The sequence below is a fragment of the Oncorhynchus masou genome, chromosome 24, assembly GCF_036934945.1.
Source record: "Oncorhynchus masou masou isolate Uvic2021 chromosome 24, UVic_Omas_1.1, whole genome shotgun sequence".
Lineage (NCBI taxonomy): Eukaryota > Metazoa > Chordata > Actinopteri > Salmoniformes > Salmonidae > Oncorhynchus > Oncorhynchus masou.
Window position 1 is genome coordinate 3,156,283 of NC_088235.1, and position 22,873 is coordinate 3,179,155.

Sequence of the window (22,873 nt, forward strand, 5' to 3'; positions counted from 1 at the left end):
CCTCTCCTTCCTACCAGTCATCCACTCTCCTTCCTACCAGTCATCCCCTCTCCTTCCTACCAGTCATCCCCTCTCCTTCCAACCAGTCATCCCCTCTCCTTCCTACCAGTCATCCCCTCTCCTTCCTAACAGTCATCCCCTCTCCTTCCTAACAGTCATCCCTTCTCCTCCCTACCAGTCATCCCTTCTCCTCCCTACCAGTCATCCCCTCTCCTCCCTACCAGTCATCCCCTCTCCTTCCTACCAGTCATCCCCTCTCCTTCCTAACAGTCATCCCCTCTCCTTCCTACCAGTCATCCCCTCTCCTTCCTACAAGTCATCCCCTCTCCTTCTTACCAGTCATCCCCTCTCCTTCTTACCAGTCATCCCCTCTCCTTCCTACCAGTCATCCCCTCTCCTTCCAACCAGTCATCCCCTCTCCTTCCTACCAGTCATCCCCTCTCCTTCCTAACAGTCATCCCTTCTCCTCCCTACCAGTCATCCCTTCTCCTCCCTACCAGTCATCCCCTCTCCTTCCTACCAGTCATCCCCTCTCCTTCCTACCAGTCATCCCCTCTCCTTCCTAACAGTCATCCCTTCTCCTCCCTACCAGTCATCCCCTCTCCTTCCTACCAGTCATCCCCTCTCCTTCCTACCAGTCATCCCCTCTCCTCCCTACCAGTCATCCCTTCTCCTCCCTACCAGTCATCCCCTCTCCTCCCTACCAGTCATCCCCTCTCCTTCCAACCAGTCATCCCCTCTCCTTCCTACCAGTCATCCCCTCTCCTCCCTACCAGTCATCCCTTCTCCTCCCTACCAGTCATCCCCTCTCCTCCCTACCAGTCATCCCTTCTCCTCCCTACCAGTCATCCCCTCTCCTTCCTACCAGTCATCACCTCTCCTTCCTACCAGTCATCCCCTCTCCTTCCTACCAGTCATCCCCTCTCCTTCCTACCAGTCATCCCCTCTCCTTCCTACCAGTCATCCCCTCTCCTCCCTACCAGTCATCCCTTCTCCTCCCTACCAGTCATCCCCTCTCCTCCCTACCAGTCATCCCCTCTCCTTCCAACCAGTCATCCCCTCTCCTTCCTACCAGTCATCCCCTCTCATCCCTACCAGTCATCCCCTCTCCTTCCTACCAGTCATCCCCTCTCCTTCCTACCAGTCATCCCCTCTCCTTCCTACCAGTCATCCCCTCTCCTTCCTACCAGTCATCCCCTCTCCTTCCTCCATGTAGAAGCTCTACCAGTCATCCCCTCTCCTAGCCCTCTCCCTCCACCCTCCACTCTCCACCCTGTAGTATAGTCTGTAGTCTGTAGTCTAGTCGTTAGTATGTACTAAGCTGAGGTTAACTTGAGCTGACAGGCAGATCAGGAAAACGTCAGACTCGCACCTCCCAGTGGTGATAGTTCTAGCTACAGCAGAACCTCTGTAGTGGGCCCATCAGTACCTCTGTAGTGGGCCCATCAGCACCTCTGTAGTGGGCCCATCAGTACCTCTGTAGTGGGCCCATCAGTACCTCCGTAGTGGGCCCATCAGTACCTCTGTAGTGGGCCCATCAGTACCTCTGTAGTGGACCCATCAGTACCTCTGTAGTGGGCCCATCAGTACCTCTGTAGTGGGCCCATCAGTACCTCTGTAGTGGGCCCATCAGTATCCCTGTAGTGGGCCAATCAGTACCTCTGTAGTGGGCCCATCAGCACCTCTGTAGTGGGCCCATCAGTATCTCTGTAGTGGGCCCATCAGCACCTCTGTTGTGGGCCCATCCGCACCTCTGTAGTGGGCCCATCAGTACCTCTGTAGTGGGCCCATCAGTACATCTGTAGTGGGCCCATCAGTACCTCTGTAGTGGGCCCATCAGCACCTCTGTAGTGGGCCCATCAGCACCTCTGTAGTGGGCCCATCAGCACCTCTGTAGTGGGCCCATCAGTACCTCTGTAGTGGGCCCATCAGCACCTCTGTAGTGGGCCCATCAGCACCTCTGTAGTGGGCCCATCAGTACCTCTGTAGTGGGCCCATCAGTACCTCTGTAGTGGGCCCATCCGCACCTCTGTAGTGGGCCCATCAGTATCTCTGTAGTGGGCCCATCAGTACCTCTGTAGTGGGCCCATCAGTACCTCTGTAGTGGGCCCATCAGTACCTCTGTAGTGGGCCCATCAGTACCTCTGTAGTGGGCCCATCAGTATCTCTGTAGTGGGCCCATCAGCACCTCTGTTGTGGGCCCATCCGCACCTCTGTAGTGGGCCCATCAGTACCTCTGTAGTGGGCCCATCAGTACCTCTGTAGTGGGCCCATCAGCACCTCTGTAGTGGGCCCATCAGCACCTCTGTAGTGGGCCCATCAGCACCTCTGTAGTGGGCCCATCAGTACCTCTGTAGTGGGCCCATCAGTACCTCTGTAGTGGGCCCATCAGTACCTCTGTAGTGGACCCATCAGTACCTCTGTAGTGGGCCCATCAGCACCTCTGTAGTGGGCCCATCAGCACCTCTGTAGTGGGCCCATTAAAGATGCCAATGGTCCTATACAGTTTTTTGGGGGCGGCTGTTGAGCTGTTTCAGCACCCTGGTCAACGCCCCCACCACCCCCACCACCTCCACCAGCACCCCCACCCCCACCAGCACCCCCACCCCCACACCGCTGCAGCCCGGCTGCACACAAACACACACACCTTTGGGTGACACACCTGCTGGATGCCGTAGGTCCAGCCCTGGCGTATGCGATCCCTGGCCCACACATTGTGAGCGTTCTCTGCCAGCTTGTCCACCATGGCCTCCTGGGTAGAGGCCAGCTTGATGTGCCCCAGGTCCATAGGAGCAGGCTTGTAGCCACTAGACAGCTCATAACTGGACCAGAGAGAACGCATGGACAAATAGAGAGAGAGAAAACATTAGTCTAGGGAGACGCTGTTGATTGGGAGAAAAATTGTTTGGGGTGGGAATGTTTACCCATCTGGTAAAGGACTAGGTTAAAACATTAAAACAGACACCCATCTGGTAAAGGACTAGGTTAAAACATTAAAACAGACACCCATCTGATAAGGGACTAGGTTAAAACATTAAAACAGACACCCATCTGGTAAAGGACTAGGTTAAAACATTAAAACAGACACCCATCTGGTAAAGGACTAGGTTAAAACAGACACCCATCTGATAAAGGACTAGATTAAAACATTAAAACAGACACCCATCTGGTAAAGGACTAGGTTAAAACATTAAAACATACACCCATCTGGTAAAGGACTAGGTTAAAACAGACACCCATCTGATAAAGGACTAGGTTAAAACGTTAAAACAGACACCCATCTGGTAAAGGACTAGGTTAAAACATTAAAACAGACACCCATCTGGTAAAGGACTAGGTTAAAACAGACACCCATCTGATAAAGGACTAGATTAAAACATTAAAACAGACACCCATCTGGTAAAGGACTAGGTTAAAAGATTAAAACAGACACCCATCTGATAAAGGACTAGGTTAAAACGTTAAAACATACACCCATCTGGTAAAGGACTAGGTTAAAACATTAAAACAGACACCCATCTGGTAAAGGACTAGATTAAAACATTAAAACAGACACCCATCTAATAAAGGACTAGGTTAAAACATTAAAACAGACACCCATCTGGTAAAGGACTAGGTTAAAACAGACACCCATCTGATAAAGGACTAGGTTAAAACATTAAAGCAGACACCCATCTGGTAAAGGACTAGGTTATAACATTAAAACAGACACCCATCTGATAAGGGACTAGGTTAAAACATTAAAACAGACACCCATCTGATAAAGGACTAGGTTAAAACATTAAAACAGACACCCATCTGGTAAAGGACTAGGTTAAAACATTAAAACAGACACCCATCTGGTAAAGGACTAGGTTAAAACATTAAAACAGACACCCATCTGGTAAAGGACTAGGTTAAAACATTAAAACAGACACCCATCTGGTAAAGGACTAGGTTAAAACATTAAAACAGACACCCATCTGGTAAATGACTAGGTTAAAATATTAAAACAGACACCCATCTGGTAAAGGACTAGGTTAAAACATTAAAACAGACACCCATCTGGTAAAGGACGAGGTTAAAACATTAAAACAGACACCCATCTGGTAAAGGACTAGGTTAAAACATTAAAACAGACACCCATCTGGTAAAGGACTAGATTAAAACATTAAAACAGACACCCATCTGGTAAAGGACTAGGTTAAAACATTAAAACAGACACCCATCTGGTAAAGGACTAGATTAAAACATTAAAACAGACACCCATCTGGTAAAGGACTAGGTTAAAACAGACACCCATCTGATAAAGGACTAGGTTAAAACGTTAAAACAGACACCCATCTGGTAAAGGACTAGGTTAAAACATTAAAACAGACACCCATCTGGTAAAAGACTAGGTTATAACATTAAAACAGACACCCATCGGATAAAGGACTAGGTTAAAACATTAAAACAGACACCCAACTGGTAAAGGACTAGGTTAAAACAGAAAAATAGTCATTTTTTGGTAAGGCACAAGCTAAGGCAAAATGTGCACTTAAACTGAAATGTGTACAAGTACATCCAACACACTCGCAGTCATTGACATTGCACTTGGAGAACGTAAATAGCTATGAGCAGAGTTGTCAATCTTAGCGACAAGCAGCAGAGGCTGGAGAACACACAGTAGGTACTAACTGTTGTGTAAGAAGATGGTACAGGCTGACTGAAGTGAGGAAAGTGACTCACGTAGCGGAGAGCTTGAGGTTCTTCACCTTCTCCACAGCGTGCTCATCAGCCAGCCCCACGTGGCAACCCAGGGCCAAGAGAGTCCTTCAGACCAATCAGAAAGGAAAAGTCAGCTTCACTAAGAGCGGGTGTGACTAACTTCACACAAATCAATTCAAATTATATTTGCCACAGGCCCCAAATACAACAGATGTAGTAGACCTCACAGTGAAATGCTGAATACAACAGGTGTAGTAGACCTTACAGTGAAATGCTGAATACAACAGGTGTAGTAGACCTCACAGTGAAATGCTGAATACAACAGGTGTAGTAGACCTCACAGTGAAATGCTGAATACAACAGGTGTAGTAGACCTCACAGTGAAATGCTGAATACAACAGGTGTAGTAGACCTTACAGTGAAATGCTGAATACAACAGGTGTAGTAGACCTCACAGTGAAATGCTGAATACAACAGGTGTAGTAGACCTCACAGTGAAATGCTGAATACAACAGGTGTAGTAGACCTCACAGTGAAATGCTGAATACAACAGGTGTAGTAGACCTTACAGTGAAATGCTGAATACAACAGGTGTAGTAGACCTCACAGTGAAATGCTGAATACAACAGGTGTAGTAGACCTCACAGTGAAATGCTGAATACAACAGGTGTAGTAGACCTTACAGTGAAATGCTGAATACAACAGGTGTAGTAGACCTCACAGTGAAATGCTGCTTACTTACAAGCCCTTAACCAACAATGCTGTTCTATGAAAAACAAGTGTTAAGTAAAAAATAGAAAATAAAACAGCAACATTAAAAGGGGGGGGGGGGGGTACCGGTACAGAGTCAATGTGGAGGCTATATACAGGGGGTACCGGTACAGAGTCAATGTGGAGGCTATATACAGGGGGTACCGGTACAGAGTCAATGTGGAGGTTATATACAGGGGGTACCGGTACAGAGTCAATGTGGAGGCTATATACAGGGGGTACCGGTACAGAGTCAATGTGGAGGCTATATACAGGGGGTACCGGTACAGAGTCAATGTGGAGGCTATATACAGGGTGTACTGGTACAGAGTCAATGTGGAGGCTATATACAGGGGGTACCGGTACAGAGTCAATGTGGAGGTTATATACAGGGTGTACTGGTACAGAGTCAATGTGGAGGCTATATACAGGGTGTACTGGTACAGAGTCAATGTGGAGGTTATATACAGGGTGTACTGGTACAGAGTCAATGTGGAGGCTATATACAGGGTGTACTGGTACAGAGTCAATGTGGAGGCTATATACAGGGTATTACGGTACAGAGTCAATGTGGAGGCTATATACAGGGGGTACCGGTACAGAGTCAATGTGGAGGCTATATACAGGGGGTACCGGTACAGAGTCAATGTGGAGGCTATATACAGGGGATACCGGTAGAGAGTCAATGTGGAGGCTATATACAGGGTGTTACGGTACAGAGTCAATGTGGAGGCTATATACAGGGGGTACTGGTACAGAGTCAATGTGGAGGCTATATACAGGGTGTACCGGTACAGAGTCAATGTGGAGGTTATATACAGGGTGTACTGGTACAGAGTCAATGTGGAGGCTATATACAGGGTGTACCGGTACAGAGTCAATGTGGAGGTTATATACAGGGTGTACTGGTACAGAGTCAATGTGGAGGCTATATACAGGGTGTACTGGTACAGAGTCAATGTGGAGGCTATATACAGGGTATTACGGTACAGAGTCAATGTGGAGGCTATATACAGGGGGTACCGGTACAGAGTCAATGTGGAGGCTATATACAGGGGTACCGGTACAGAGTCAATGTGGAGGCTATATACAGGGGATACCGGTAGAGAGTCAATGTGGAGGCTATATACAGGGTGTTACGGTACAGAGTCAATGTGGAGGCTATATACAGGGGGTACTGGTACAGAGTCAATGTGGAGGCTATATACAAGGGGTACCGGTACAGAGTCAATGTGGAGACTATATACAGGGGGTACCGGTACAGAGTCAATGTGGAGGCTATATACAGGGAGTACCAGTACAGAATCAATGTGGAGGCTATATACAGGGTGTACTGGTACAGAGTCAATGTGGAGGCTATATACAGGGTGTACTGGTACAGAGTCAATGTGGAGGCTATATACAGGGTGTACTGGTACAGAGTCAATGTGGAGGCTATATACAGGGTGTACCGGTACAGAGTCAATGTGGAGGTTATATACAGGGTGTACTGGTACAGAGTCAATGTGGAGGCTATATACAGGGTGTACCGGTACAGAGTCAATGTGGAGGTTATATACAGGGTGTACTGGTACAGAGTCAATGTGGAGGCTATATACAGGGTGTACTGGTACAGAGTCAATGTGGAGGCTATATACAGGGTGTTACGGTACAGAGTCAATGTGGAGGCTATATACAGGGGGTACCGGTACAGAGTCAATGTGGAGGCTATATACAGGGGGTACCGGTACAGAGTCAATGTGGAGGCTATATACAGGGGTACTGGTACAGAGTCAAACTTGTGGAGGCTATATACAGGGGGTACCGGTACAGAGTCAATGTGGAGACTATATACAGGGGGTACCGGTACAGAGTCAATGTGGAGGCTATATACAGGGAGTACCAGTACAGAGTCAATGTGGAGGCTATATACAGGGTGTACTGGTACAGAGTCAATGTGGAGGCTATATACAGGGTGTACTGGTACAGAGTCAATGTGGAGGCTATATACAGGGTGTACCGGTACAGAGTCAATGTGGAGGTTATATACAGGGTGTACTGGTACAGAGTCAATGTGGAGGCTATATACAGGGTGTACCGGTACAGAGTCAATGTGGAGGTTATATACAGGGTGTACTGGTACAGAGTCAATGTGGAGGCTATATACAGGGTGTACTGGTACAGAGTCAATGTGGAGGCTATATACAGGGTGTTACGGTACAGAGTCAATGTGGAGGCTATATACAGGGGGTACCGGTACAGAGTCAATGTGGAGGCTATATACAGGGGGTACCGGTACAGAGTCAATGTGGAGGCTATATACAGGGGATACCGGTAGAGAGTCAATGTGGAGGCTATATACAGGGTGTTACGGTACAGAGTCAATGTGGAGGCTATATACAGGGGGTACTGGTACAGAGTCAATGTGGAGGCTATATACAGGGGGTACCGGTACAGAGTCAATGTGGAGACTATATACAGGGGGTACCGGTACAGAGTCAATGTGGAGGCTATATACAGGGAGTACCAGTACAGAGTCAATGTGGAGGTTATATACAGGGGGTACCGGTACAGAGTCAATGTGGAGGCTTTATACAGGGGGTACAGGTACAGAGTCAATGTGGAGGCTATATACAGGGGATACCGGTACAGAGTCAATGTGCGGGGGCATCGGTTAGTCACATGTACATGTAGGTAGAGTTATTAAAGTGCTAATGCATAGATAATAAACAGAGAGTAGCAGCAGCGTAGAAGGGGGTGCAAATAGTCTGGGTAGCCATTTGATTAGCTGTTCAGCAGTCTTATGGCTTGGGGGTAGAAGCTGTTTAGAAGCCTTTTGGATCTAGACTGGGCGTAGAGTAAAGTAGTGTACTATATAGGGAATACGGCTGTAGTATAAAGTAGTGCACTATATAGGGAATAGGGCTGTAGTATAAAGTAGTGTAGTATATAGGGAATAGTGCTGTAGTATAAAGTAGTGTAGTATATAGGGAATAGGGCTGTAGTATAAAGTAGTGTAGTATATAGGGAATAGGGCTGTAGTATAAAGTAGTGCACTATATAGGGAATAGGGCTGTAATATAAAGTAGTGCACTATATAGGGAATAGGGCTGTAATATAAAGTAGTGTACTATATAGGGACTAGGGCTGTAGTATAAAGTAGTGCACTATATAGGGAATAGGGCTGTAGTATAAAGTAGTGCACTATATAGGGAATAGGGCTGTAGTATAAAGTAGTGCACTATATAGGGAATATGGCTGTAGTATAAAGTAGTGCACTATATAGGGAATAGGGCTGTAATATAAAGTAGTGCACTATATAGGGAATAGGGCTGTAGTATAAAGTAGTGCACTATATAGGGAATAGGGCTGTAGTATAAAGTAGTGCACTTTATAGGGAATAGGAATGTAGTATAATGTAGTGCACTACATAGGGAATAGGGCTGTTGTATAAAGTAGTGCACTATATAGGGAATAGGGCTGTTGTATAAAGTAGTGCACTATATAGGGAATAGGGCTGTAGTATAAGGTAGTTTACTATATAGGGAATAGGGCTGTAGTATAAAGTAGTGCACAATATAGGGAATAGGGCTGTAGTATAAGGTAGTTTACTATATAGGGAATAGGGCTGTTGTATAAAGTAGTGTACTATATAGGGAATAGGGCTGTAGTATAAAGTAGTGCACGATATAGGGAATACGGTTGTAGTATAAAGTAGTGTGTTATATAGGGTATAGGGCTGTAGTGTACCATATAGGGATGAGGGTGCCATTTGGGACAGTGATGTGTCTGAGATTCAGGTCACGGAATTAATTTCTGCATTTAAATGGCACTCCGTCTCGGGCTTCACCTCTCTCTCTCTCCCTCCTTCTCATCTCCAGGAAATATGCAATTAATTAAAACTAACAAAGTTGTCCCGACTGGTGTTTTAAATTACTCCTGGAATTCAAATAGGCGGTTTCTTGATGAGAGAGAAGTAGTCTAACGGGTGTGATATTCAGTTCATGGAGAGCTGAACCAGGTATTGCAAATAATTTCTCCTGACAAAAAGTGAATTGATCATAGAAATGGGTAAGAGTGTGAATGACACCACTCTGTGATGATGTACGGATAAGGAGAACTTGGGACATGTTTGAAAATTCATAAACTGACTGCAATATAGTTAAAATGTATGTTTGTCCTACAGAAATCCACCCATCCAACCATTCATCCCTTCCATTACATGTTCTCTCTGTGTCATTTGGGTCATATGCCAAAACCAGCAGGAACGGTCTGGATAGTTTCAACTAGGGATTGTCCCCAGCAGGAACAGTCTGGATAGTTTCAACTAGGGATTGTCCCCAGCAGGAACAGTCTGGATAGTTTCAACTAGGGATTGTCCCCAGCAGCAACAGTCTGGATAGTTTCAACTAGGGATTGTCCCCAGCAGCAACAGTCTGGATAGTTTCAACTAGGGATTGTCCCCAGCAGGAACAGTCTGGATAGTTTCAACTAGGGATTGTAACTCGCAGCAACAGTCTGGATAGTTTCAACTAGGGATTGTACCCAGCAGCAACAGTCTGGATAGTTTCAACTAGGGATTGTCCCCAGCAGGAACAGTCTGGATAGTTTCAACTAGGGATTGTACCTAGCAGCAACAGTCTGGATAGGTTCAACTAGGGATTGTCCCCAGCAGGAACAGTCTGGATAGTTTCAACTAGGGATTGTACCTAGCAGCAACAGTCTGGATAGTTTCAACTAGGGATTGTACCCAGCAGGAACAGTCTGGATAGTTTCAACTAGGGATTGTACCCAGCAGCAACAGTCTGGATAGGTTCAACTAGGGATTGTACCCAGCAGCAACAGTCTGGATAGTTTCAACTAGGGATTGTACCCAGCAGGAACAGTCTGGATAGTTTCAACTAGGGATTGTACCCAGCAGCAACAGTCTGGATAGTTTCAACTAGGGATTGTACCCAGCAGCAACAGTCTGGATAGTTTCAACTAGGGATTGTCCCCAGCAGGAACAGTCTGGATAGTTTCAACTAGGGATTGTACCCAGCAGGAACAGTCTGGATAGTTTCAACTAGGGATTGTCCCCAGCAGCAACAGTCTGGATAGTTTCAACTAGGGATTGTACCCAGCAGGAACATTCTGGATAGTTTCAACTAGGGATTGTCCCCAGCAGCAACAGTCTGGATAGTTTCAACTAGGGATTGTCCCCAGCAGCAACAGTCTGGATAGTTTCAACTAGGGATTGTACCCAGCAGGAACAGTCTGGATAGTTTCAACTAGGGATTGTCCCCAGCAGGAACAGTCTGGATAGTTTCAACTAGGGATTGTACCCAGCAGGAACAGTCTGGATAGTTTCAACTAGGGATTGTCCCCAGCAGCAACAGTCTGGATAGTTTCAACTAGGGATTGTCCCCAGCAGCAACAGTCTGGATAGTTTCAACTAGGGATTGTACCCAGCAGGAACAGTCTGGATAGTTTCAACTAGGGATTGTACCCAGCAGGAACAGTCTGGATAGTTTCAACTAGGGATTGTACCCAGCAGCAACAGTCTGGATAGTTTCAACTAGGGATTGTACCCAGCAGCAACAGTCTGGATAGTTTCAACTAGGGATTGTCCCCAGCAGCAACAGTCTGGATAGTTTCAACTAGGGATTGTACCCAGCAGGAACAGTCTGGATAGTTTCAACTAGGGATTGTCCCCAGCAGGAACAGTCTGGATAGTTTCAACTAGGGATTGTAACTAGCAGCAACAGTCTGGATAGTTTCAACTAGGGATTGTACCCAGCAGGAACAGTCTGGATAGTTTCAACTAGGGATTGTACCCAGCAGGAACAGTCTGGATAGTTTCAACTAGGGATTGTACCCAGCAGGAACAGTCTGGATAGTTTCAACTAGGGATTGTCTCCAGCAGGAACAGTCTGGATAGTTTCAACTAGGGATTGTACCCAGCAGCAACAGTCTGGATAGTTTCAACTAGGGATTGTCCCCAGCAGGAACAGTCTGGATAGTTTCAACTAGGGATTGTCCCCAGCAGGAACAGTCTGGATAGTTTCAACTAGGGATTGTCCCCAGCAGGAACAGTCTGGATAGTTTCAACTAGGGATTGTCCCCAGCAGGAACAGTCTGGATAGTTTCAACTAGGGATTGTCCCCAGCAGCAACAGTCTGGATAGTTTCAACTAGGGATTGTCCCCAGCAGGAAGAGTCTGGATAGTTTCAACTAGGGATTGTACCCAGCAGCAACAGTCTGGATAGTTTCAACTAGGGATTGTCTCCAGCAGGAACAGTCTGGATAGTTTCAACTAGGGATTGTCCCCAGCAGGAACAGTCTGGATAGTTTCAACTAGGGATTGTCCCCAGCAGCAACAGTCTGGATAGTTTCAACTAGGGATTGTCCCCAGCAGGAAGAGTCTGGATAGTTTCAACTAGGGATTGTACCCAGCAGCAACAGTCTGGATAGTTTCAACTAGGGATTGTCTCCAGCAGGAACAGTCTGGATAGTTTCAACTAGGGATTGTCCCCAGCAGGAACAGTCTGGATAGTTTCAACTAGGGATTGTCCCCAGCAGCAACAGTCTGGATAGTTTCAACTAGGGATTGTCCCCAGCAGGAACAGCATGGATAGTTTCAACTAGGGATTGTAACGAGCAGCAACAGTATGTAGGGTGGTAACTAGGGGTTGTACTGAGCAGCAACAGTATCCAGGGTGGTAACTAGGGATTGTACCGAGCAGCAACAGTATCCAGGGTGGTAACTAGGGATTGTACCCAGCAGCAACAGTATCCAGAGTGTTAACTAGGGATTGTACCCAGCAGCAACAGTATCCAGGGTGGTAACTAGGGATTGTACCCAGCAGGAACAGTATCCATGTGGTAACTAGGGATTGTACCCAGCAGGAACAGTATCCAGGTGGTAACTATGGATTGTACCCAGCAGCAACAGTATCCAGGGTGGTAACTATGGATTGTACTGAGCAGCAACAGTATCCAGGGAGGTAACTAGGGATTGTACCCAGCAGCAACAGTGTCCAGGGTGGTAACTAGGGATTGTACCCAGCAGCAACAGTGTCCAGGGTGGTAACTAGGGATTGTACCGTGCAGCAACAGTATCCAGGGTGGTAACTAGGTATTGTACCGAGCAGCAACAGTTTCCAGGGTGGTAACTAGGTATTGTACCGAGCAGCAACAGTATCCAGGTGGTAACTAGGGATTGTACCAAGCAGCAACAGTATCCAGGTGGTAACTAGGGATTGTACCCAGTAGCAACAGTATCCAGGGTGGTAACTTACTTGAGAGTCTCCAGAGACATCTGTAGGTTGTAGCTCCTCTCCTGCTCAGGCAGCTTGGAGAACTCTACCAGACAAGGATGCTGCCGCTTGTTATCGTCCCGTACCTGCAACACAACACCATTATCTGTTGTTGTCTCGTATCTGGAACACAACAGCATTATCTGTTGTTGTCTCGAACCTGGAACACAACACCATTAACTGTTGTTGTCCCATACCTGCAACACAACAAAATGATCTGCTGTTGCTTCATACCTGAAACACAACACCATTATCTGTTGTTATCCCGAACCTGCAACACAACATCATTATCTGTTGTTGTCCTGTACCTGCAACACAACATAATTATCTGCTGTTGTCCCGTACCTGCAACACAACACCATTATCTGTTGTTGCTTCATACCTGGAACACAACAATATTATCTGGTGTTTCTTCATACCTGCAACACAACACCATAATCTGTTGTTGTCCCGAACCTGTAACACAACACCATTATCTGTTGTTGTCCCGAACCTACAACACAACATCATTGTCTGTTGTTGTCCCGAACCTGCAACACAAAACCATTATCTGTTGTTGTCCCAAACCTGCAACACAAAACCATTATCTGTTGTTGCTTCATACTTGGAACACAACAAAAGTACATGTTGTTGTCCCGTACCTGCAACACAACACCATTATCTGAATCCTCAACTACCTGCTGGGGGTAAGAGAGGCCCTGAGAGACTGGCAGTATCCCACACAGGAACTGCTTCTGTTTAGTGGAGGGATAGAAATGTCTAAACCGACAGGGATATGTTGGCTGTAAGTAGTGGAGGGATAGAAATGTCTAAACCGACAGGGATATGTTGGCTGTAAGTGGTGGAGGGATAGAAATGTCTAAACCGACAGGGATATGTTGGCTGTAAGTAGTGGAGGGATAGAAATGTCTAAACCGACAGGGATATGTTGGCTGTAAGTAGTGGAGGGATAGAAATGTCTAAACCGACAGGGATATGTTGGCTGTTTAGTGGAGGGATAGAAATGTCTAAACCGACAGGGATATGTTGGCTGTAAGTAGTGGAGGGATAGAAATGTCTAAACCGACAGGGATATGTTGGCTGTTTAGTGGAGGGATAGAAATGTCTAAACCGACAGGGATATGTTGGCTGTAAGTGGTGGAGGGATAGAAATGTCTAAACCGACAGGGATATGTTGGCTGTTTAGTGGAGGGATAGAAATGTCTAAACCGACAGGGATATGTTGGCTGTTTAGTGGAGGGATAGAAATGTCTAAACCGACAGGGATATGTTGGCTGTTTAGTGGAGGGATAGAAATGTCTAAACCGACAGGGATATGTTGGCTGTAAGTGGTGGAGGGATAGAAATGTCTAAACCGACAGGGATATGTTGGCTGTTTAGTGGAGGGATAGAAATGTCTAAACCGACAGGGATATGTTGGCTGTAAGTAGTGGAGGGATAGAAATGTCTAAACCGACAGGGATATGTTGGCTGTTTAGTGGAGGGATAGAAATGTCTAAACCGACAGGGATATGTTGGCTGTTTAGTGGAGGGATAGAAATGTCTAAACCGACAGGGATATGTTGGCTGTAAGTAGTGGAGGGATAGAAATGTCTAAACCGACAGGGATATGTTGGCTGTAAGTGGTGGAGGGATAGAAATGTCTAAACCGACAGGGATATGTTGGCTGTAAGTGGTGGAGGGATAGAAATGTCTAAACCGACAGGGATATGTTGGCTGTTTAGTGGAGGGATAGAAATGTCTAAACCGACAGGGATATGTTGGCTGTTTAGTGGAGGGATAGAAATGTCTAAACCGACAGGGATATGTTGGCTGTAAGTGGTGGAGGGATAGAAATGTCTAAACCGACAGGGATATGTTGGCTGTAAGTAGTGGAGGGATAGAAATGTCTAAACCGACAGGGATATGTTGGCTGTTTAGTGGAGGGATAGAAATGTCTAAACCGACAGGGATATGTTGGCTGTTTAGTGGAGGGATAGAAATGTCTAAACCGACAGGGATATGTTGGCTGTAAGTGGTGGAGGGATAGAAATGTCTAAACCGACAGGGATATGTTGGCTGTTTAGTGGAGGGATAGAAATGTCTAAACCGACAGGGATATGTTGGCTGTTTAGTGGAGGGATAGAAATGTCTAAACCGACAGGGATATGTTGGCTGTTTAGTGGAGGAATAGAAATGTCTAAACCGACAGGGATATGTTGGCTGTAAGTAGTGGAGGGATAGAAATGTCTAAACCGACAGGGATATGTTGGCTGTTTAGTGGAGGGATAGAAATGTCTAAACCGACAGGGATATGTTGGCTGTAAGTAGTGGAGGGATAGAAATGTCTAAACCGACAGGGATATGTTGGCTGTAAGTAGTGGAGGGATAGAAATGTCTAAACCGACAGGGATATGTTGGCTGTTTAGTGGAGGGATAGAAATGTCTAAACCGACAGGGATATGTTGACTGTTTAGTGGTGGAGGGATAGAAATGTCTAAACCGACAGGGATATGTTGGCTGTAAGTAGTGGAGGGATAGAAATGTCTAAACCGACAGGGATATGTTGGCTGTTTAGTGGAGGGATAGAAATGTCTACACCGACAGGGATATGTTGGCTGTTTAGTGGAGGGATAGAAATGTCTAAACCGACAGGGATATGTTGGCTGTTTAGTGGAGGGATAGAAATGTCTAAACCCACAGGGATATGTTGGCTGTTTAGTGGAGGGATAGAAATGTCTAAACCCACAGGGATATGTTGGCTGTTTAGTGGAGGGATAGAAATGTCTAAACCAACAGGGATATGTTGGCTGTTTAGTGGAGGGATAGAAATGTCTAAACCGACAGGGATATGTTGGCTGTTTAGTGGAGGGATAGAAATGTCTAAACCGACAGGGATATGTTGGCTGTTTAGTGGAGGGATAGAAATGTCTAAACCGACAGGGATATGTTGGCTGTTTAGTGGAGGGATAGAAATGTCTAAACCGACAGGGATATGTTGGCTGTTTAGTGGAGGGATAGAAATGTCTAAACCGACAGGGATATGTTGGCTGTAAGTGGTGGAGGGATAGAAATGTCTAAACCGACAGGGATATGTTGTCTGTTTAGTGGAGGGATAGAAATGTCTAAACCGACAGGGATATGTTGGCTGTAAGTGGTGGAGGGATAGAAATGTCTAAACCGACAGGGATATGTTGGCTGTAAGTGGTGGAGGGATAGAAATGTCTAAACCGACAGGGATATGTTGGCTGTAAGTGGTGGAGGGATAGAAATGTCTAAACCGACAGGGATATGTTGGCTGTAAGTGGTGGAGGGATAGAAATGTCTAAACCGACAGGGATATGTTGGCTGTAAGTGGTGGAGGGATAGAAATGTCTAAACCGACAGGGATATGTTGGCTGTAAGTGGTGGAGGGATAGAAATGTCTAAACCGACAGGGATATGTTGGCTGTAAGTGGTGGAGGGATAGAAATGTCTAAACCGACAGGGATATGTTGGCTGTAAGTGGTGGAGGGATAGAAATGTCTAAACCGACAGGGATATGGTGGCTGTAAGTGGTGGAGGGATAGAAATGTCTAAACCGACAGGGATATGTTGGCTGTAAGTGGTGGAGGGATAGAAATGTCTCAACCGACAGGGATATGTTGGCTGTTTAGTGGGGATAGAAATGTCTAAACCGACAGGGATATGTTGGCTGTAAGTGGTGGAGGGATAGAAATGTCTAAACCGACAGGGATATGTTGGCTGTAAGTGGTGGAGGGATAGAAATGTCTAAACCGACAGGGATATGTTGGCTGTAAGTGGTGGAGGGATAGAAATGTCTAAACCGACAGGGATATGTTGGCTGTAAGTGGTGGAGGGATAGAAATGTCTAAACCGACAGGGATATGTTGGCTGTAAGTGGTGGAGGGATAGAAATGTCTAAACCGACAGGGATATGTTGGCTGTAAGTGGTAGAGGGATAGAAATGTCTAAACCGACAGGGATCTGTTGGCTGTAAGTAGTGGAGGGATAGAAATGTCTAAACCGACAGGGATATGTTGGCTGTAAGTGGTGGAGGGATAGAAATGTCTAAACCGACAGGGATATGTTGGCTGTTTAGTGGAGGGATAGAAATGTCTAAACCCACAGGGATATGTTGGCTGTTTAGTGGAGGGATAGAAATGTCTAAACCGACAGGGATATGTTGGCTGTAAGTGGTAGAGGGATAGAAATGTCTAAACCGACAGGGATCTGTTGGCTGTAAGTAGTGGAGGGATAGAAATGTCTAAACCGACAGGGATATGTTGGCTGTAAGTAGTGGAGGGATAGAAATGTCTAAACCGACAGGGATATGTTGGCTGTTTAGTGGAGGGATAGAAATGTCTAAACCGACAGGGATATGTTGGCTGTAAGTGGTGGAGGGATAGAAATGTCTAAACCGACAGGGTTATGTTGGCTGTGAGTGGAGGGATAGAAATGTCAAAACCGACAGGGATATGTTGGCTGTTTAGTGGAGGGATAGAAATGTCTAAACCGACAGGGATATGTTGGCTGTTTAGTGGAGGGATAGAAATGTCTAAACCGACAGGGATATGTTGGCTGTAAGTAGTGGAGGGATAGAAATGTCTAAACCGACAGGGATATGTTGGCTGTTTAGTGGAGGGATAGAAATGTCTAAACCGACAGGGATATGTTGGCTGTAAGTAGTGGAGGGATAGAAATGTCTAAACCGACAGGGATATGTTGGCTGTAAGTGGTGGAGGGATAGAAATGTCTAAACCGACAGGGATATGTTGGCTGTAAGTGGTGGAGGGATAGAAATGTCTAAACCGACAGGGATATGTTGGCTGTAAGTGGTGGAGGGATAGAAATGTCTAAACCGACAGGGATATGTTGGCTGTAAGTGGTGGAGGGATAGAAATGTCTAAACCGACAGGGATATGTTGGCTGTAAGTGGTGGAGGGATAGAAATGTCTAAACCGACAGGGATATGTTGGCTGTAAGTGGTGGAGGGATAGAAATGTCTAAACCGACAGGGATATGTTGGCTGTAAGTGGTGGAGGGATAGAAATGTCTAAACCGACAGGGATATGTTGGCTGTTTAGTGGAGGGATAGAAATGTCTAAACCGACAGGGATATGTTGACTGTTTAGTGGAGGGATAGAAATGTCTAAACCGACAGGGATATGTTGGCTGTTTAGTGGAGGGATAGAAATGTCTAAACCGACAGGGATATGTTGGCTGTAAGTAGTGGAGGGATAGAAATGTCTAAACCGACAGGGATATGTTGACTGTTTAGTGGAGGGATAGAAATGTCTAAACCGACAGGGATATGTTGACTGTAAGTGGTGGAGGGATAGAAATGTCTAAACCGACAGGGATATGTTGGCTGTTTAGTGGAGGGATAGAAATGTCTAAACTGACAGGGATATGTTGGCTGTAAGTGGTGGAGGGATAGAAATGTCTAAACCGACAGGGATATGTTGGCTGTTTAGTGGAGGGATAGAAATGTCTAAACCGACAGGGATATGTTGGCTGTTTAGTGGAGGGATAGAAATGTCTAAACCGACAGGGATATGTTGGCTGTAAGTGGTGGAGGGATAGAAATGTCTAAACCGACAGGGATATGTTGGCTGTTTAGTGGAGGGATAGAAATGTCTAAACCGACAGGGATATGTTGACTGTTTAGTGGAGGGATAGAAATGTCTAAACCGACAGGGATATGTTGGCTGTAAGTGGTGGAGGGATAGAAATGTCTAAACCGACAGGGATATGTTGGCTGTTTAGTGGTGGAGGGATAGAAATGTCTAAACCGACAGGGATATGTTGACTGTTTAGTGGAGGGATAGAAATGTCTAAACCGACAGGGATATGTTGGCTGTTTAGTGGAGGGATAGGAATGTCTAAACCGACAGGGATATGTTGGCTGTAAGTGGTGGAGGGATAGAAATGTCTAAACCGACAGGGATATGTTGGCTGTTTAGTGGAGGGATAGAAATGTCTAAACCCACAGGGATATGTAGGCTGTAAGTAGTGGAGGGATAGAAATGTCTAAACCGACAGGGATATGTTGGCTGTAAGTGGTGGAGGGATAGAAATGTCTAAACCGACAGGGATATGTTGGCTGTAAGTAGTGGAGGGATAGAAATGTCTAAACCAACAGGGATATGTTGGCTGTTTAGTGGAGGGATAGAAATGTCTAAACCGACAGGGATATGTTGGCTGTTTAGTGGAGGGATAGAAATGTCTAAACCGACAGGGATATGTTGGCTGTTTAGTGGAGGGATAGAAATGTCTAAACCGACAGGGATATGTTGGCTGTAAGTAGTGGAGGGATAGAAATGTCAAAACCGACAGGGATATGTTGGCTGTAAGTAGTGGAGGGATAGAAATGTCTAAACCGACAGGGATATGTTGGCTGTAAGTAGTGGAGGGATAGAAATGTCTAAACCGACAGGGATATGTTGGCTGTAAGTAGTGGAGGGATAGAAATGTCTAAACCGACAGGGATATGTTGGCTGTAAGTAGTGGAGGGATAGAAATGTCTAAACCGACAGGGATATGTTGGCTGTTTAGTGGAGGGATAGAAATGTCTAAACCGACAGGGATATGTTGGCTGTTTAGTGGAGGGATAGAAATGTCTAAACCGACAGGGATATGTTGGCTGTTTAGTGGAGGGATAGAAATGTCTAAACCGACAGGGATATGTTGGCTGTTTAGTGGAGGGATAGAAATGTCTAAACCGACAGGGATATGTTGGCTGTTTAGTGGAGGGATAGAAATGTCTAAACCGACAGGGATATGTTGGCTGTAAGTAGTGGAGGGATAGAAATGTCTAAACCGACAGGGATATGTTGGCTGTTTAGTGGAGGGATAGAAATGTCTAAACCGACAGGGATATGTTGGCTGTTTAGTGGAGGGATAGAAATGTCTAAACCGACAGGGATATGTTGGCTGTAAGTAGTGGAGGGATAGAAATGTCTAAACAGACAGGGATATGTTGGCTGTTTAGTGGAGGGATAGAAATGTCTAAACCGACAGGGATTTGTTGGCTGTAAGTGGTGGAGGGATAGAAATGTCTAAACCGACAGGGATATGTTGGCTGTAAGTAGTGGAGGGATAGAAATGTCTAAACCGACAGGGATATGTTGGCTGTAAGTGGTGAAGGGATAGAAATGTCTAAACCGACAGGGATATGTTGGCTGTTTAGTGGAGGGATAGAAATGTCTAAACCGACAGGGATATGTTGGCTGTAAGTGGTGGAGGGATAGAAATGTCTAAACCGAAAGGGATATGTTGGCTGTTTAGTGGAGGGATAGAAATGTCTAAACTGACAGGGATATGTTGGCTGTAAGTGGTGGAGGGATAGAAATGTCTAAACCGACAGGGATATGTTGGCTGTAAGTGGTGGAGGGATAGAAATGTCTAAACCGACAGGGATATGTTGGCTGTTTAGTGGAGGGATAGAAATGTCTAAACCGACAGGGATATGTTGGCTGTAAGTGGTGGAGGGATAGAAATGTCTAAACCGACAGGGATATGTTGGCTGTAAGTGGTGGAGGGATAGAAATGTCTAAACCGACAGGGATATGTTGGCTGTTTAGTGGAGGGATGGAAATGTCTAAACCGACAGGGATATGTTGGCTGTAAGTAGTGGAGGGATAGAAATGTCTAAACCGACAGGGATATGTTGGCTGTTTAGTGGAGGGATAGAAATGTCTAAACCGACAGGGATATGTTGGCTGTAAGTAGTGGAGGGATAGAAATGTCTAAACCGACAGGGATATGTTGGCTGTTTAGTGGAGGGATAGAAATGTCTAAACCGACAGGGATATGTTGGCTGTAAGTGGTGGAGGGATAGAAATGTCTAAACCGACAGGGATATGTTGGTTGTTTAGTGGAGGGATAGAAATGTCTAAACCGACAGGGATATGTTGGCTGTAAGTGGTGGAGGGATAGAAATGTCTAAACCGACAGGGATATGTTGGCTGTTTAGTGGAGGGATAGAAATGTCTAAACCGACAGGGATATGTTGGCTGTTTAGTGGAGGGATAGAAATGTCTAAACCGACAGGGATATGTTGGCTGTAAGTAGTGGAGGGATAGAAATGTCTAAACCGACAGGGATATGTTGGCTGTAAGTGGTGGAGGGATAGAAATGTCTAAACCGACAGGGATATGTTGGCTGTTTAGTGGAGGGATAGAAATGTCTAAACCCACAGGGATATGTTGGCTGTTTAGTGGAGGGATAGAAATGTCTAAACCGACAGGGATATGTTGACTGTTTAGTGGAGGGATAGAAATGTCTAAACCGACAGGCAGTCTAACATCCTACAGGGCAGTCTAACCCCTACAGGGCAGTCTAACCCCCTACAGGGCAATCTAACCCCCACAACCCTACAGGGCAGTCTAACCCCTACAACCCTACAGGGCAGTCTAACCCCTACAACCCTACAAGGCAGTCTAACCCCTACAACCCTACAGGGCTGTCTAACCCCTACAACCCTACAGGGCAGTCTAACCCCTACAACCCTACAGGGCAGTCTAACCCCTACAACCCTACAGGGCTGTCTAACCCCTACAACCCTACAGGGCTGTCTAACCCCTACAACCCTACAGGGCAGTCTAACCCCTGCTCTAGAGCAGCAGAGATGAAAGAGGAAATTGAAAACCAACTGATGTCATTCTATGATCTATTACATTCTGGTGAGTAAGGGGTTTATTTAGTCTTCTAGGGCAACAAGTAATGACCCGGGCCGACTCTAGTCTTTTGGGGGCCCTAAGTGAGATTTCGCCCCCCCCACCTCACCAAGTGGGAAAGAAAATGTAATGACCCCCGTCTTGACAGCGGAGAGAAAAATGTTAAAGTTTATTTCCTGCAATTCCCCAAAAATGTTTCAGTTTTAGAGCAAGTTTTACACCTTTCTAAACCGTTGTGGATGGGTTGTCATCCATTTCAGGAGGTGCGGGTGAACAGACAGCTGACCCGCGCATCATTAGCGTGCACGTGTGACCATGCCTGCTTGTGTGAGCGCGCGCACGTGTGTACTCACAGCTCCGTAGGTCCAGCCCAGGTCAATCTTGTTCATCACCCACAGCTCATGGATGTTCTCTGCCAGCTTCTCCCTGATCCTCTCCAGGTGAGGAGGCAGAACAACCTGAAACCACAACCCATGATACACAGGAAGTCCATGCCATTGGCCAGAAGCATTACCCACACAGTGCCTGGGGACAGAGGCTGTTGTTCTGGGACCTCACGTTGTTATAACTAGTGTTGATCTGGGCTAACTACTGAGGCAAGGAAGGCTAGTCAATTGACCTTAGCCCCTGTTAGTTGTTGACTAGTTACAGTAGATCTTGGCTAACTACTGAGGCAAGGAAGGCTAGTCAATTGACCTTAGCCCCTGTTAGTTGTTGACTAGTTAAAGTAGATCTGGGCTAACTACTGAGGCAAGGAAGGCTAGTCAATTGACCTTAGCCCCTGTTAGTTGTTGACTAGTTAAAGTAGATCTGGGCTAACTACTGAGGCAAGGAAGGCTAGTCAATTGACCTTAACCCCTGTTAGTTGTTGACCAGTTAAAGTAGATCTGGGCTAACTACTGAGGCAAGGAAGGCTAGTCAATTGACCTTAGCCCCTGTTAGTTGTTGACTAGTTAAAGTAGATCTGGGCTAACTACTGAGGCAAGGAAGGCTAGTCAATTGACCTTAACCCCTGTTAGTTGTTGACCAGTTAAAGTAGATCTTGGCTAACTACTGAGGCAAGGAACGCTAGTCAATTGACCTTAGCCCCTGTCAGTTGTTGACCAGTTAAAGTAGAGTTGACACCCACCATGACACAGTATAGTAAAGGGTATTCTTTACCCACCTGGCTGGTGTCAACAGGTGTAGGGGTGAAGGCAGCCTGGGACAGGGTGATGGTGGGACCCAGTAGATCCCTGGTCTCACTGTGGTCCTCCTTGTACTCCTGGCTGGGTTCCACTCTCAGCTTCTCCCTGGGTAGCACAGCCTCGAAACACGGAGCGTAGCCCGGCGGGGGCAGGAACTTAAACTCTCCTTGGCGACCACCCAGCAGGAAACGCACTCTGGAGGGAAGAAGAAGAGGAAGAAGGAGAAGAAGGAGAAAAAGAAGGAGAAGGAGAAGGATTAGAAGAAATAGAAGAAGAAGAAGAGGAAGAAGCAGGAGAAGAAGAAGAAGAA

At 46.2% G+C, this 22,873-nt stretch overlaps 1 pseudogene; it reads right to left on the minus strand.

The window, feature by feature from the left end:
• Window positions 1–22,873, minus strand: part of LOC135513362 (ryanodine receptor 2-like) — a 358,078-nt pseudogene that overhangs the window by 298,738 nt on the left and 36,467 nt on the right.